Genomic DNA, 17,605 nt, shown 5'->3' on the forward strand with positions numbered 1-17,605 from the left:
TCGGCATTAATGAATAATTTATGAATAAATCAAACCTATCTTGCTAAAAACAAGCTATAATCTAGTATATACAATAGATCAGTCAAAAGTTTCAACAAATTACAATTTTTTATGTTTTTAAACAAAGTATCTTATGCTCATTTAGCCTCATTTATTTGATCAAAGATAAAGAAAAACAGTAAAAATATGAAATATTCTTACTTTTTTAATTGTAACTTTTATTAAGCAAAGAATCATGAAAAAATGATAACAGGTTATAAAAAATTATGAGGAGCACAACAATTGAAGAGAAATCTTCATCTTTTTCTTTTTTTTTTCTTTTTTTTTTTTTTGCAAAGTCTTTTTATTGTAAACAAAGTCAAATAACAATACAATCCCATTTTAGTTTTTCATCGAAAAAAAAAAAAAAAAGGAGTAAAGTAAATGTATTACAACAACAATAATAACAATAATGGAAAGAAAGTAAAAAAAAAAAAAAAAGAAAAAGAAAAAGAAAAGAACAAACCACCCCCCACCCGCTTACCCCAGGTCCTGGCCCTTTTTAACTATCGAATACAAGTCATTTAAAATTTACAAAAGAAGAAAAACCTAATCCGGCAAAACCTGAAGGCCCATGAAATATGAAATAAACGATTGCCATTTATGAAAAAACTTGGAGGTATTACCTCTTATCGTATATTTTATTTTCTCAAGCTTAATAAAAAATGCTGTATCGAGAAATCTTCATCTATGTAAGTGCAGGTATTACACAATTTTAAGTTAGCTGTAAACATGCAATTATAGTAATTATGCCTTTCTCAAATGACATTAGTTATGCTGTTTCACAAACACTTATGGTAACTAAACACCTAATTAGTCTTTGTGTTTTTGACATCATGAGACTTATGATGTCTGGGTGTAGCTTAGCAGACTGTTATTTGTCAGGTATTTGTGCTATTTCTGTAAGTCTTCTGAAGGGTATTTCAACTTCACAATTCTTCTGTATTTATTAATGCCTCTTAAGCATCTGCTCAGTTGTTGTGCATTGTGCTAGTAATAGAGCATTCAACAGAACATTCAACTCAGAAATGCAGCTAAAGTGGATTCTTTTTCTGATACTGGACATTTGTGCAGGGATCAGTGAGTTCTACTCTTCAACTGGTAAATACACTGAAGATTATTTCATTTTCCTTATATTTTCTTATGTTTACACAGTATTGATGGTGATAAGAAATAAAGGCATGCTGATTGTGTCATGTAATACTTAAAATAACTAGTAAGGACTTATACAACAAACATAATAATAATAATAATAATAATAATAATAATAATAATAATAATAATAATAAAAAGAGAAAGTTAAGTTAGCATATATTATTATTTTTTCTAGGAGAAATTCAAAACCAAAATGAAGTGGAACAATGAATTGTGATTTTATTGTGATAGAACAATGTACAATATACAATTATTTACATATAATACATTGATTGTTCAATTTTGTTTTGTTTTAAAAAATGTGATTTTTTGAGAAGTCTCGGACTATTGAGAGTTGTTCCATACACCATAAATTGTTAGTCCTTCTTGATTTAATTGAAGTGATTATTAGAAAAGGTGAGCTTTTAACCTTCTGTTAAAGCAATTTCTGGTTTACAGACCATATGACCCAGCTCATTGACATAAAGAGGGATCTTACTCAGAGTCTTCAATTCTTCATTTCATCGCTGGAAATTCAAATGGTTCTAACAAAAAGGTAAAAAAAATAATAATAAAAACCTTCTTATTTGTTACTATATCCAGTGTCTAAAATCACAAAATGTCTTGTAATTTATCTAATACAAATTCTGGGATTTTTCTATATCTTTTAGGTATGTGTTTCGATAGACAAGCACAAAAAATACATGCAACCATTCTTGACAGTTTTACCTCATAAGATATCTTGTCATCATACTGGTGGGTTGTTGGAAATTGTTTTGTATTGTGTCTGAAAACATCTTATAATCTTCTATTTATTACTGACAGGGCTCTTCAAGATCTTGATAGTATCTCTGATGATACTTCTAAAGATCCAGAAAAGTTAATTAGCAACCCTCTCACTGCATATAAATTTATAAGACAGCTAAGAAATGTGGGCACAGCCATTGAGAAAATCACAAAGATGGATATCTTCAAGGGTAAGGCTTCCAAACATTATTTAGAATGGATAACTTTTTTCCTTATTGTGGAATTATGCCCTCATGATTTCTGGACTCTTTTATCAAAGTTGTTTGCCCATTATGGACAGACCTTACTTCCTGGGGACTTTGACATCAAATTTGTTCATATGTTATGGAAGAAACATTTATCAAATCAAAAATCTAAGAAACAAAATTTGTTTGAATTGGTCTACCAATGCTTGCTTCATCTTTTTGGTCATTTTTGTCCATCATTTGTTCAGAAAAAATGGAATTCAATTATTAATATCTATAAAGGTGGGCCATGCAAGGACGAATGGTGAAGCAATGACAAGGCCACAGGCACTCAAGGCTCACTGCTATGCATGGGGAGGGAAAAGCTAACACATCTGTAGCACACCAATTTGTCTTCAAAATTACATAAACAGTACAAGTCAAGTCTGAACAGTGAGATTTTGAGCCATTCCTCTTGCAGAATAGTGGCACTATCAAGAGTATTGATGGTAACAATAGAGTTAAGTGCACATTTAATTCTGCAGTGAATTAAGCAGATGTGGTTTTAAGTTTATCTTGGTTAGTACCTGAACATCCCATTTCGACAGCTTCCACCTGCATCAACACTAAGATACGAACACACAATATATGGATATCATAGCTCCAGATACACTACAAAGACTATCTTGGTCCCAGATGCACCAGTGAGTTGCACACCAACAATTTGTGCTCTTAGAACTCTAAAATGTCTTCCATTATGTGGATTGCAGTATTTATGTACAACTGTGTTTTTAATCTGCTAATTCAACATTCACAACCTTATTGCTCTTAGTTTTTGTATCTGAAATTGGTAAAGATTGTCCACCAGGGAGCACATAAGGGAGCACATCTAGGTTAAAAAAAACTCCAACACCATCTTGGCCAGATAGAAAGCCATGGTGGTAATAATTGTAGAGATCAATGGAGAGTTTTTGCATGGGTCATGGATTTCATTTCTTTTCAAATTAATGTCAAAAGTATTTCCACAGTATTCTTTTGTAAATTTGAAAAGAAATTATAATGATTATAATGTGTTAAGTCCTAATAATTAGGCTAAATTTTCTTCAGCACCGGACTAGTGAAACATCTCCCACATGGATGTCTTAATATTTATTTAGGTTGTGTGCATAAACACAGTTATATGCAATTTTAACACATCAGTGTATGTTTAATTATTTATTTACTTTTTTATCATTTAATATGCACAGCAATAGACTTGCTCATGTCAAAAACTCAGCTGCTTCCCAATGAAAATAATTTGGATGGAATAGCACTCGCCATTGTTAGACTGCAGAAATTCTATAGACTAGAGCCAAAGGACATGACTGGTGAGTTTCTTCATTGTTACTTGCTACATTAATGACCTTTTTCTCATTATATGTCTTTGTTGATAGAAATACAATGTTATATGTATATTATTGTATATACAGTGTGTGTGTGTGTGTGTGTGTGTGTGTGTGTGTGTGTGTGTGTGTGTGTGTGTGTGTGTGTGTGTGTGTGTGTGTGTGTGTTATTTTCAGGTTTAGAAACTCTGTCTGTGCTGAACCCAGATGAGTGTTTCCACATTGCAGTGATTGCTCATCAGAACCAGCAGTACTGTTGTGCCATTCTCTGGATTCAGGAGACTGTGAGGCAGCTTCATGCTGGAGCAGAAGCTGTGGTCACCAAACAGAAAATTCTGAATCTTCTTATTTCTATTCAGTTTCAGTTTCAGTTATTGAACCTACCCACTGCTCTTGGAGTAACACAACCATTACTGGACTGTGGTAACTTATGATGTTTTTAAATATATATGTTTTTTAATTCTACCAGCATGCTTTATTTTAAATAAAAAAAATACATTTTAAATATTTTCAATTTATAATAAAAGGGTTCTAAGTCTATTTTTTTCCTAAAGTAATCTGACTCCTCTTCCACAGAGCATTTAAATTGGAAGCCTAGACTCCAATCTGAAAAAGAATATTACAACCTGAAAGAGAATATTAAAAACTGGGACAGAATGCAACACTTAATTACTCAATTTGACATGTCTTCTCTTCAACATCCATGGCAAAATGGATATGAGGACTTGTGTAGAGGACAGGGGATCAAAATGGTAAATAAAGTGCCATAAAATTAGGCTTTTGAAATAAAACAATTCAGAGAAGAGTGATATCAGTGACATTAGCTACATTCTTTCAAGGGAATGTCGCTGAGTTTATTGTCAATATATATAAGCATTGTTAAGATATGCCCCCATTTCCTTTTGAGCAACTTAGCTATCAAATGGGTTTGCTGATAAGGGCATACAATAATCAGAGAAACTTTCTTTCTCACAATGCTGTGATGCAGTCATCAAGTTTGTGGAAACTGCACAAAATTTGTAAGAGAAAAAACATAAGAAACTTAAATATGTCAGCACCTCCCAATGAATCAAGAGTAAGAAAAACCTTGATTTAATGTTTTTAGTGGTTAAAAATTATGAACAGTTAATTTTTTTTATGAATTTAGAGAAGGTTCTTGGAGAACCTTTGGATAATGTTATATAATGTAATGTTATATAATGTAATGTTATATACTGTAATATGTCACACAGTTGCTGATGTGTGCTCCAGTTTGACAGCTTTGCCAAAAAAAATTGCACATTATGGACAAACCATCCTATAATTAAAAAAACTGAGTAGCACCCTGTTGTCAGTTTGGTTAAAAAAATATACCAGATATATTTGGTGATATTTAGGGAAAAAATTATAAGAATAAGACTCATGTTTTTAATGGCCAGCTTTTTTCACATCATTTGCATTGTCAAGGAAATGTTGAAAAATGTAACAAATTTCATATGTTTTAGCATATGGTGCTAGGTGGATTTAGACAAACCTTCTTGGAGATCTTTCAGATATATGCCTTGAGCAGTGTACGTTAAAAAAAAATCATAATTTCACAGACAAATTTGCATATAAAGCATTTTACATGGGTGTTCTAGTTATAGTAAGTATAATGGAAGAAAATCCAAACATTCTATACTATTATTTGCTCAGCTTTGGCCAGATAAATCAAAACACATTCAATGGTGCTGAACAGTGTGTTTATTTACAGTATTTGTGCTTCTCTAATAATTTTTCAGTAGACTGTGTCCACGTTGTATAAAATCAATATTATTTTCTTCTTTTGACTTGTAGAACCCTACGAGACAGAAGAAATTGGTCTGTAGGTACAAGACGGATCAAGGCAATCCTCAGACGATGTATGCCCCTGCTAAAGAAGAGGAGGAATGGGACGAGCCCCTTATCCTCAGATACCATGACTTCATTTCCTTAAGTGAAATAGATGTCCTCAAAAGACTTTCTAGGCCAAAGGTGACACTTATTCCTTAATTTAACATGTTTTTTCATTTTTCCTTTATGTAACAGCAGTGAAGGGATATTTGGGGAAAACATTTTTAAAGTTAATTCTTAGACATTGTTGCAATTGTTACAACTGTTTTGGGGTATAATGGTAAAGACTACTTGTGGACTTGAGGTTGATATGTGCATTTGATGTTCTTAGCTATAAAACAATTGATAAAATAATTCTACAAATGATAGTAGTTTATATAATGTAACCAGATAATAATGTAAGTATAATTATATCCATAAACAGTTTTTTTAATTATATGTAGCTTTCCAGAGCTAAAGTTTCAGATCCAGTTACTGGGAAGCTCATTTCTACCACATTGCGAGTTTCAAAGAGGTATGACCTGTGAAATATTTTCATGGCTTATGATTAACTATCTCTCCTAACTAAGCTGTTTCACTGATTGCAGAACAGCCTTTGAAATGTCTCTTTCTGCTGCATTTAATAACCTCTCACATCCTGGAAATTTAAGATGTTAGCCAATCATCTAATTTTCAAATCTTTCTTTCAGTGCTTGGTTGTCTAAAGATGAGAATCCTGTTGTTGCCCGTGTCAATCAACGAATTGCAGATATCACTGGTTTGGACGTGGATACTGCAGAAGATCTGCAGGTAAAAGTACTAAAGGCTTCCAACCTAACTGTTGGAAACATTAATTTGAGATTCAGGTCCATGTTTACTAGATTATATTACATTTTATATTACATTTGGTAAGAGTTGTCAGCTTTAATGTTGTGAATTTCTCATTCTACAACAGACCAAAGGTGTCATATTGGATTCAGTCCTGTTGACTGGTAATGTTATTAAAGGATCTTTTTCCAGTTTGAGATGACTTTACATGGCACATCATGCTGGAATTAGCAATTTTAAGATAGTAGTGTATACTTAGAGTGTATTGTCTGAAGACTGGCAAACGGACACTGTTCTTTCTCTGTTTCTATAGATTTAGGTTTTTTTATATTAAGTAGATCTTGTGATTTTTGTTCTTTTGTGTTTCAGGAAACTATTTTTTTCTTGTTTTTATTGCTTTAATATTAGCAAAACTATTCAGAACAAAGCCTTCACAAGCAGGTTACAGTTTATTATTGGTAACAGCTAAAATTGACATTGTAAACTTCTGACACCTACAAGTGTCAAAGTCTTTTTTGACCATTACATTAAGTTTATGCAAAGAGTCAATATTTGCAGTGTTGACACTTCTCTTTCAAGACCTCTGCAATTCACCTTAGAATTTGTGGGTTTTTGTTTGTCCACCTGCCTCTTGAGGCTTGATTACTAGTTCTCAATGGGATTAATGTCTGAGGAGTTTCCTGGCCATGCACCCAAAATATCAATGTTTTGTTCCCCGAGCCACTATGTTCTCAGTTTTGCCTTATGGCAAGGTGCTCAATCATGATGGAAAATGCATTGTTTGTCACTAATCTGTTCTTGGATGGTTGGGAGAAGTTTCTCTTGAAGGATGTACTTGTACCATACTTTATTATTGGCTGTGTTCTTAGACAAAAGTACAGTATGAGTGATCCCTTGGCTGATCACTTTTCTTTACATTCTGGAGTATATGCAAATTGCCATAATAAAAACTGAGGCAGCAGACAAAATATTCTGTGTCATTATAATTTGCTATGTCATTCTCAAAACATTTGGCCAGGGCTGTAGAATGATAATATGATGTTGACAGAGCCCATTAAAATGCAAAAGAGATAAATTATATTTCAGAGTTTAGACTCTTATTTTAACATGCAATAATTAAATGTTAGGGGGGCACGGTGGCTTAGTGGTTAGCACGTTCGCCTCACACCTCCAGGGTCGGGGTTCGATTCCCGCCTCCACCTTGTGTGTGTGGAGTTTGCATGTTCTCCCCGTGCCTCGGGGGTTTCCTCCGGGTACTCCGGGTTTCCTCCCCCGGTCCAAAGACATGCATGGTAGGTTGATTGGCATCTCTGGAAAATTGTCCGTAGTGTGTGAGTGTGTGAGTGAATGAGAGTGTGTGTGTGCCCTGTGATGGGTTGGCACTCCGTCCAGGGTGTATCCTGCCTCGATGCCCGATGATGCCTGAGATAGGCACAGGCTCCTCGTGACCCGAGAAGTTCGGATAAGCGGTAGAAAATGAATGAATGAATGAATAATTATATGTTTAAATCTAAAAAAAAATATGGTATGCTAACCAGTGCTAACCCAATTGGTTGCCAGGCCATCACTACATGATTGCTGTTACATGATATTCCACATCTACATGATATGCATGCAAATGTTAATGCAAGTGGTTGTTAGGGTGTTGCTAGGTGGTTGCTATACCTTTTCTAGGTTTCCAAATTATCCCAGGTGACTGCTAGGTCATAGCAAATTAAATGCTAAGAAAACCTATCTGTTTGCTAGGGTATTATTTATTGATGGATGACTGATACTTTTCCACACATAGCTAATTGTGTTGTTTCAGACAGCTAATTTCAATGAATTGGTTAAAAAAAGATCCACCAGTTCTTTTATGCCAACACTGCTATCATACCAGCAGGTGAAAATAGACACTCAAACACAATCAAATACAGCAATGTGTTATGAAAGAGCACAACTTGTTTTATACTGGCATGGGACCTAAACAATATATAGCAACAAATAATAAATGATAATCACATTTATGATTTAAAAAAATTATACATTTCATCACTGAATATTAATTAATTTTTTTCACAATAGCCGACACAAATAATATTAACCAACCCCTATAACAATAGATGTTCACATCATTTGTCCTCATGTCTGATTTGATGAACTCATGTCTGATTTGATGAAAGCAATATGTTCCTGCACTGGGTCAATCAGGAGTGTGGAGTGTTTTGGTATTAAAACATTCACTCAAACATTCACTCAAAAATTATGCCTGTGAACCCATTGAGATCTTCTATTTTCAATAAAAATAACTAAGTACTATTCATAAAGGTTTTGACTAAACAAAGACTTTATAGCTTAGACTTTAACAATGACACTGTGTCTGAGGCTGGTCTATAACTGTAGGGATTCATAAGTGAAAGCTCTGAGCCCTAGGTTAATCGTGGGATTGTATAATCAATGCAAAAATCTGTTGAAATGTTGTTTGGATAATATTGGGGTCTTCTGGTTCTTGACAGGACTTTATATGCTACATTCTAGACTAACTGGAGCTTAATTATAGGCAAATTATGGGCAAATTAAATTGTTAAAATTAAAATTGCAAATTAAAATGGGAACATCCACACAATAATCATTTTGGTAATCAAGGCAAGGCAGGCCTTGTTTGCAGTCTGCATTCCATTTACATCATTTACTTTTACAGCATTTGGCAGACGCCCTTATCCAGAACGACGTACATAAGTGCTTAAATCTCTAACATTGAATACATTAATGCTGGCTCACTAGGTTACATACAGTACTTACCAGTTCATCCAAAAGGCATTCAGTTGGGTTAGGGTCATTGATTTTTGCAGGCCAGTCAAGTTCTTCCAGTCCAAGCTTGGCAAATCTTCATGGACATTGATTCGCACTGGTTTAAGTTTAGCCAGGTTTAGCCACATAAAAGTCACACTTGAAAGACAAGAGAGTTTTTTTAACATTCTGGTAGAGTAATTTTTTTTTAGTGCTTGTTAAAATCCTTCTATGGCCTCACAACAGGAAGAAACACAGTCACTGCTCTATATTATATTATTGCAAGCAATATAAATATATGGCTGCTTTGCAAGTCCAGTGAATGAATGCTTAATGTTCACACACAAAAAAAGTTAATTTTGATTTTCTCTTTTAGGTTGCAAATTATGGAATTGGAGGACATTATGAACCACACTATGACTCAATGGTGGGACACTTTCAGACCAGTTTGCAAATGGTTGTATAGAAAAGCATGCATACAAGCAATCAAAAATTTTCAAATATATTATTTGTATAAAAGACATCATTTTAAATGCTGTAAAATGTAAAATTGTAATTGAAAAGGATGAATAATGAATTTTACAAAGAGTGCGTTGCATAATGTCATCACAGCAACGCTAGTTTCAGTAAACTATTTAGCTCCACACAGCATAACTGACCAATTCTGCCCACTGTGTCAAAGTGAATTTCATGCCCATCCATCAATAGATCCTAATGCTGAACCAGCCAGCATACATGGCACAAACAAACAACAATATTTTGGTGAATGGGGTGTTCACTTTGACTGAGCAGAGAAGAAAAAAAATAGAGGAACACTATGCACAGTGTAAAATGTCATTAAAATCAAGCTCAGAGAGAAAAACTATACCTGAATTACTAAGACAACAAAAGTGGAAAGTGAAACATCTGGATAGACTTAACTTGAGGACTTGGCTTAAGGCTCAATAAGGTATTAAACCTATCATTATCTTTGTTTCCATCACCCATCTGTATATTTTCTTAATGAATAGGTTAAAGCATGTATTACTCATTTAGTTAATAGTTAATAAGTTCCAAGACATGTTCCAGCTTTATTTATTTGTTCCTTCTATATCATACTGTTTGGTCATACATATGACAATAAATAGTGATTAAAATGTAATGAATTCATGACAATCCAGGTGTTCAAAAACTTTTGAGTGGTAATGTGCATGTGAAAACTTTTCCAATTTTGTTGACTGTACAGGTGGCAAATGGCGTTCCATTTACTGAGAGAAGAATTGCAACTGTTCTGGTCTATGTAAGACCTGTTGTTTAGATTTTCTCTGTCCAGACATTCAGGGTATTCCACATTAACACTTTTCCACATTATCATAAATAATGTGACTGTTCTGTCTCAGATGAGTGATGTTGAAGTTGGTGGGTCTACTGTCTTTCCTGATATTGGTGCTGCACTTCAACCAAAAATAGTTAGTAAATCTAGTAGTGATTTCTACATTGAATCATATACATTGAATATAATCACAGGGCAAATGGCACTCACTACATTAATTCTACAGGGTTCAGCCGTAATTTGGCTCAACCTACTAAAGAGTGGAGAAGAGGATACCAGAACTTTGCATGCTGCCTGCCCAGTTTTTGTAGGCAGTAAGTGGGGTAAGTTTCCAGTAAACATCTCTAAATAAAATGTTTGCCATATTTGATAATTTTTTAATTTACACAAATTCGCAAAGAAAATTTGTTCTCATTATACATCCAAATATAAACATGTAAATGTAGTTTCATAGTATATTAACTTACATGATTGCTAATGAAAATGTCAGCTGAAGTGGAACATACATCTATAGCTAATAAATTATTTGTAAATATTTCTGTTAATCTTTGATTTAGTTGCCAATAAGTGGATCCGCTGCCGGGGACAAGAGTTCAGGAGGAGGTGCACTCTGTCCAGGTCTGAGTGAGAGTGAGCTTGAGAAAATTAGGCCTATATTTCTCAAAATATAAACATAATATTTTTTCCAAACCATGGGGCTCCTGAAAGAAACCAAAACTTTTATTAACACAAGCTGAAGAGATTTTTTTTTAACTAAGCTGGTTGGCATAAGTTAAACAGTCTGATTTGAATTGTAACAATTTTTTGTAATGTTTGTCAATAATAAAATAGACAAGAAAGTATTAGGTCAATATCAATTTACCATTTAATATGGCATTACATAGAATAAATATTATAAGAATATATGTTAAACTGTGATTTAAAAATACATAGTTGAATATTATAACAATATTACAGTTGAATATTTTATGTTGGTACCAACATTTCTAGTAATACTTCTCATGAATAAATGATTTTAATTATACATGAAGATAGGGCAGTGCAAACTTAATTGTAAAGTTGTTGTAGTCAAAAATTTTCAAATTGGGCCCACAGCTAGTTTGAGGGGACAACAATTTTACACTTTTATACAAGGCGTACACTCACTACTTTAAATTGAAGCAAAGTGTCATTTCTTTTGTTTTGTCACCTGATAATAAAATATTTACAAAAATATAAGGGGCGTACTCACTTCTTTGAGATACTGTGTGTGTGTGTGTGTGTGTGTGTGTGTGTGTGTGTGTGTGTGTGTGTGTGTGTGTGTGTGTGTGTGTGTGCGCGTGTGTGTATATATATATATATATACACACGTATATATATAATTTAAGAAATGTTTTTGATGCTTCAGTGATAAGAGAAAAGGAAGAAAGGGCATCTGAGCATTATATAATGCCATTTCCCAATTACTGGGTAGAGGTTTCACTCTATCACATCTCATCTATAACTAGATAATGAACTTTTTACAGGTTTACATGTCCTTTGTTTGTACAAGCAATACAAATGTGTAAGAAAAAACAAAAGAAGACAGGAGATATTGAGAATAAATGTATTTACCATGAGACACAATTACTCACTGAAGTGTTACATTAAAGCAAGTGAAATCACATATTGATTACATTATTCCAATCAATATGAGTTATATCATTGATTTTACTCTACAGCATAATATATGTGCATTAAATTATAATTATTAAGTTTGAATATCTACAGTCTCCTTCTTCTTATTTCTGTTAATTTCTTGTGGTGTAGTTGTTTTTAAACTATTTGCCAGAGGTTTCTCACCTGTACTGCCATTTAAAATATACTTTCAATTTTTCATAAAATTTTTTTGTTACTGTTTGTTAGACAGCAATTAAATGGGCTGAGAGTAGTGAGTTTACTTTAGTTTAATATCCAAACTTTAGTATTTTATTTCAGTTTTTTTTTTCCATTTTAGTATCCAAACAAGTTCCTCAGTGTAGAAGAAACTATTAAGAATCATGCCAAGCCATCATCTTCTGGGACCTTGCCATGCTACACAATGCTGTTAATTCTGCATTAATCCATGTGTCTAAATATGGATAATCAAATCCAAATTATTAGAGAAAATAGAGCAAGGTTTTGTAAATTTACTTCTAAAGAATAAAGAACAAATAATGTGCATTAGGAGTGTTTTGCATTTTTATGGTTTTATAGCTTAATTGACTAATCTTTTTTCTCCCCTTGCCAGTGTTAACCAGTGTACTTATATTTTAGTAACCTGCTGCATACTGCAAAAATTATATACATTACATTACAGACACATACATTATCTATCTATCTATCTATCTATCTATCTATCTATCTATCTATCTATCTATCTATCTATCTATCTATCTATCTATCACACACACTCACACACACTCTCTCACACACACACACACACACACACACACACACACACACACACACACACACACACACACACACACACACACACACACATATATATATATATATATATATATATATATATATATATATATATATATATATATATATATATATATATATATATATATATATGAATCTGTATCAGTTACAGCATATATAGAAAGGGGAGTATGAACAGTCCAATGCCCGGAAGCCGTGTGAGTATTCTTGCTTCTTGCAGTCTGAATCTCAAATCGCTTCCTACTCCCTATATTTGCGCACTACATATATTATGAAACTCATGACTTCGAGTACGCATTTGGGACTGAGCCGCAGCGGCTACCATTATCGTTCAGCGTTGTATGGCTGCTGATGCTGAACGGCAATGCAGGGATAAAATTGTAAGATTACTATGTAACGCTTCGTTCGTCGTCGAGATTTGTATTTGGTACGTACTTTTCAATATATTTAATGTTGTTTTAAATTAAAATGTATTGTCAGTTTTTATTCGTAGTATAATGTAATTGGCTTGTGGCAGGAACACGGTTAGATGGAGGCTTGCAGGCTAACGGTGGTCGCTGCCATTACTAATGTAGGATACGGTTTTCAATTTGTATTTATTGTCGCAGTATGAAATGACACATTGCTTTAAGTTTTTATTTTTAAGACTAATCGGTTACAAAAGCAAACAGTTTATCGATGCTCACCAAAGCCAACACACATGATGGTCGTTAAAAAGCCTTTATTGTTAAGGCTAAACAACCTAAGCCGCAGGATGCTGTAAATTTAGCCTATGTCAAAATGAGAAAACACCTCAAGCTGTAAAATATGATCTCACGGTGTTCTGTAAATAGCAACATATTCCATTGTAGCACGCCTATGCGGACGTAGGCATTTATTATGTAGTGTAATAGACGTAATCGATAACCATATTGTTATTATATCGTGCGTTATATTAACGATATATGTGTGTGTTTTTTTTGTCTTAACCTTATTATTTTATGTGCGCTTCGGCAAATTACAGACTTGGTAACCTCATATTTATAAACGTATCTTTAATTAAGTAAAGATGGTATACATTGGAGGTTTTTTCTGGATTTTGGACTTTTTATTTGAATCAGCTTTATTTAAAAACAAAACCGTATACATTATATGGACAAAAGTATGTGGAAACCGGGCCTACATGCAGAATAACATTAAAAACACTTCTAGGTGACGTGAATACATTGATTATCCACTTACAATGGCACTTGCTAAGGGGTGGGATATACTGTAGCACCCAAAGTGTACGATATTAATATTAATGAAAGGTTTCATTAAAGCATAAAAAAGAAAATACTAAACTTGGTTAAGGTATTTAATTGACAACCTTATTTGACAAAAAAGTTGCCAAAGTAGTTGATATAGAAATTCAACAATGTAATTTCTTGCTTCAGATTTTCCCAAATGTTTATAATAGGATTAAGTTCAGGTGCTTATGAAGGCTACATGAGGACTTCAAATCATTGGGCAGCAAAGAACACTTTCATAGTGCACACACTGTGTTTCTTACTTGTTTCTGTGTTGGAAAATACATGTTTGTTCTCCAGATACTCCATACACAGCAACACTGTGTCCCGCAAAATTTCTGTATTGGTCTAATTTAAGTGTCAGCAATTTTGACAGCAAACATCTGTTGTCATGCATCCAAATATACTGCTATAAAATATCTAAAAATAGGATTTAAGACATTAAATCTTTAATGTGTTTAAATTAAGGATATAAGCTAAAAAAAAAAAAGACATCAATTTGACTAGCTGATGGCAAGACAACCGGATCTTGTGGGGTGTTCCTGGTATTCAGTGGTTACCAAAAGTGGCCCAAGGAAGTATAACCACTGATCTTGCAACTTCAACATGAAGTACATACTTTATGAAGATTATAGTCCCTAATCATCATACTTTTGGAAATTTCCCCCAGAATTGGTTCAAGTTGTGTGCACTTGTAAATAAATGTAAATAAAACTAAGGAATTTGTTCTTATTAGTAACAAATTTCAACTTCTTGAAGAAGCTGTCTGATAGAAGCTGTCAGCAGTTTCAAATATTTAGGAACACATTGATGATCATCTCAGTTATGATGATAATATAGATTTTTTTTTTAAAAACATTGCAATGCAGATATTACACCTTATTCAGATATTACATTTTGCTACATGTGAACATATTTTGGAAATGGTTTACAGGAAGTTTGTGGAGAGTATTATGTCTTTCAAGATGGCTGGGAAATGCAAATATGAGTGTTATAAGAAGTGATTATGGTGCAAGTGCAATTTTAGGTAAGACACAGTGGCAGCTAAATGATATTTACACATTCAAAGTAAGACAAAAAGCTTTGATTATCACTGAGGATTCTTCCAACCCTCTACTTTCTTGTTAGTCTATTAACTTGGTAGTAGGTGTTTAAATATATATTTGCACATAATATGAATGTGTATATGTTTGTGTACTTTGAAGTAGAATGTATATATTGAGTTGTATATTTAGATTATTTTTTGTTGTTATTTTTGGGTTGTTGTGGTGATATCATTTATTTGCTGCTAAGATTTTGATGCTAGATACCACCACATACCTTCAGAAGTCTTGTGGATTCCATGTCTCAATAGGCCAAAGCAGGTTTTGTCACACAAGGGGACCTACACATTTACATGTATATAATAGTAATAAAATAATAAAGTCAAAAGCTTTTATTGTCATTTTGTCCATATATCACTGACACAGTCAAGTAAATCACCTTTTCTTCAGGACTGTGGTGCTACATAAAATTATATAAAGCTACATAAAACAACAAAGTGCTAAGGATATAAACCATATAGTGTAGCCTAATGCAACAGTATGAGACACAAGATAATACAAAACACCACAGTACAAAATAGCTCTGACTGGTTTGCATACTGTATATTATAAAGTACATTGTTCAACTAGAGCAATTGTAAACTTACACAAACTTAAGTAATAGCAGCAGTTTGATGAGGTACTGAAATGTGGTAGGCAAAACAGTAATGAGACTTGTGAGTGATTTGTGAGTGATTTGCACAGTACAGTGTAGGTCACACAGTTGTGTGTTTATATGTGTTTGTTAGTTCAGTTCTGTTTGTTGAGGAGTCTGATGGCTTGAGGGGAAAAAAAAAATTGCACAGCCTGGTTGTGAGGGCCCAAATGCAATGGTACCTCTTTACAGATGGCAGGAAGGTGAAGAGTGTCTGAGAGAGGTGTGTGGGGTCATCCACAATGCCATTGGCTTCGTGGATACAACACTTGTTATGATTGATTGCGATGGAGCGCAGAAAGATCACAATGGTGATCTCAGCTGACCTCACTATTAGGGGTGGGCGATATGGTCTCAAAATTGTATTGTGATATTTCAAGAATATTTGCAATAATATTATTTATGACAGTATAGAAATAAAATGGAACAACATTTTATTGCAAATTGCAGTTGACAGGCAGCAGCATTATTTCTCCAAGCGAAATGATGGGAATTTTCCATCCAATGAGCCATCATTGATGACAAACTACCTAATTTGAAATGTAAATATATTGTCATAAAGTGGCAGCAGCATTATAATGCAATAGTAGTGGCAGTTACTCAGAATGAGTGGTGTTTTCCCTATATAACATAACTCCCTAACACTTTAGTTTAACTGTAACTAAAGTAATTTAACCCTGTAACTTAAAGTAATTTAACCCTGTCTTCTCAGTTGCTGCATCTGTGGTTGAGGTAAAAAAAAATCCATTGACGATAGAGTAGCGGCTAATTTGTCGCTGCATACTTCATACATCGCAGGCAGGGATGTCTTTGAAAAATATTTTCTACCTGGGATGTTGTACCTTGGCTCGATCTTTTTAACCAGTTGCCTAAATCCACCATTTGGATTGGCAACATATCCTTGGCCAAACAATATGTAACCGCATCAGTCATTTCCATCCACCATTTACTCTTCCTGTCATATGGAGTGCAACTAGCAAGTGCTCCAGCAATGCTCGGTTGAGTCATTTGTTTACTTTTGGGCCGCACATCACCAGTGCTAGTATCTCCTCCTCGCATAGCTTCATAGCCTGGTTGTACCTGATGGTGTGTTTTTGCTCCAAGTGGTGAAATAAGTTTGTTGTGTTTCATTGCATACCTTTAGCGGTAACAGTGTTCTTGCATTTTTTGCAAAAAATTTTGCTTTTTTGGAGGTCTGACCTCTTGTAACAAACCACCTCCATACTATTGAAGTAGCTCCCTTTTTCGGTACTACAGTAAATCCTCACCGGAGACTGACATTCTGCTCTTGCTTTTAGGTGTTGTTTGTGTGCGTGCAAGGGAACTTAAATGTGCTTTACGTCATCACGTCACAGCCGTCGCTATATCATCGATATCGCAAGATGACACTAATGTAAAAAATTACACCAGTGTTGTCATGGATGGAATGACTCTCTGTAGTCTCTCTATAAAACTGGTCAGTGTGGGGGAGGGGGATGTCCTCAGCCTTCTTAGAAATTAGAGGCTCTGCTGGGTTTTCTTACTGATGGAACTGCTGTTGAGTGACCAGGTGAGGTTCTCCTGGAGATGAACTCGAAGGAATTTGGTGCTCTTGGTGATCTCCACAGATGCTCAGTGATCAACCAGTGCAATCCCCAGTGCTCACTGAGAGCTGAGGTGGGGGCAGGGCTCTGTACTGTTTGGTGGGGATGTTTGTGTAAACAAGCTTCAACATGTTTTCGACTCTCATTGCAAATCCCACATGCTGGTGGAAATTAGGGAGCACTGATTTGAGATTTGCATGATTGAAATCTACAGCAATAAGATAATAAATAGTCTGTCGGGGTTAGCATGCTGCAGACATCAGACGATATGGAGGACTGGAGGCCTGATCTCCATAGCAAG

General features: G+C 34.2%; 1 protein-coding gene across 2 annotated transcripts in view; it reads left to right on the forward strand.

Moving 5' to 3' along the window:
* Positions 1–12,991: 12,991 nt before the first annotated feature.
* jakmip2 (janus kinase and microtubule interacting protein 2) overlaps positions 12,992–17,605 on the forward strand; it is a 75,268-nt gene continuing 70,654 nt past the window's right edge. For both annotated transcript variants that reach the window (XM_027139996.2, XM_047805783.1), the window contains exon 1: positions 12,992–13,143. The gene's annotated coding sequence lies outside the window, so the exon portion shown is untranslated. The remainder of the gene's footprint in view (positions 13,144–17,605) is intronic.

Source organism: Tachysurus fulvidraco, chromosome 21 (genome assembly GCF_022655615.1).
Source record: "Tachysurus fulvidraco isolate hzauxx_2018 chromosome 21, HZAU_PFXX_2.0, whole genome shotgun sequence".
NCBI lineage: Eukaryota > Metazoa > Chordata > Actinopteri > Siluriformes > Bagridae > Tachysurus > Tachysurus fulvidraco.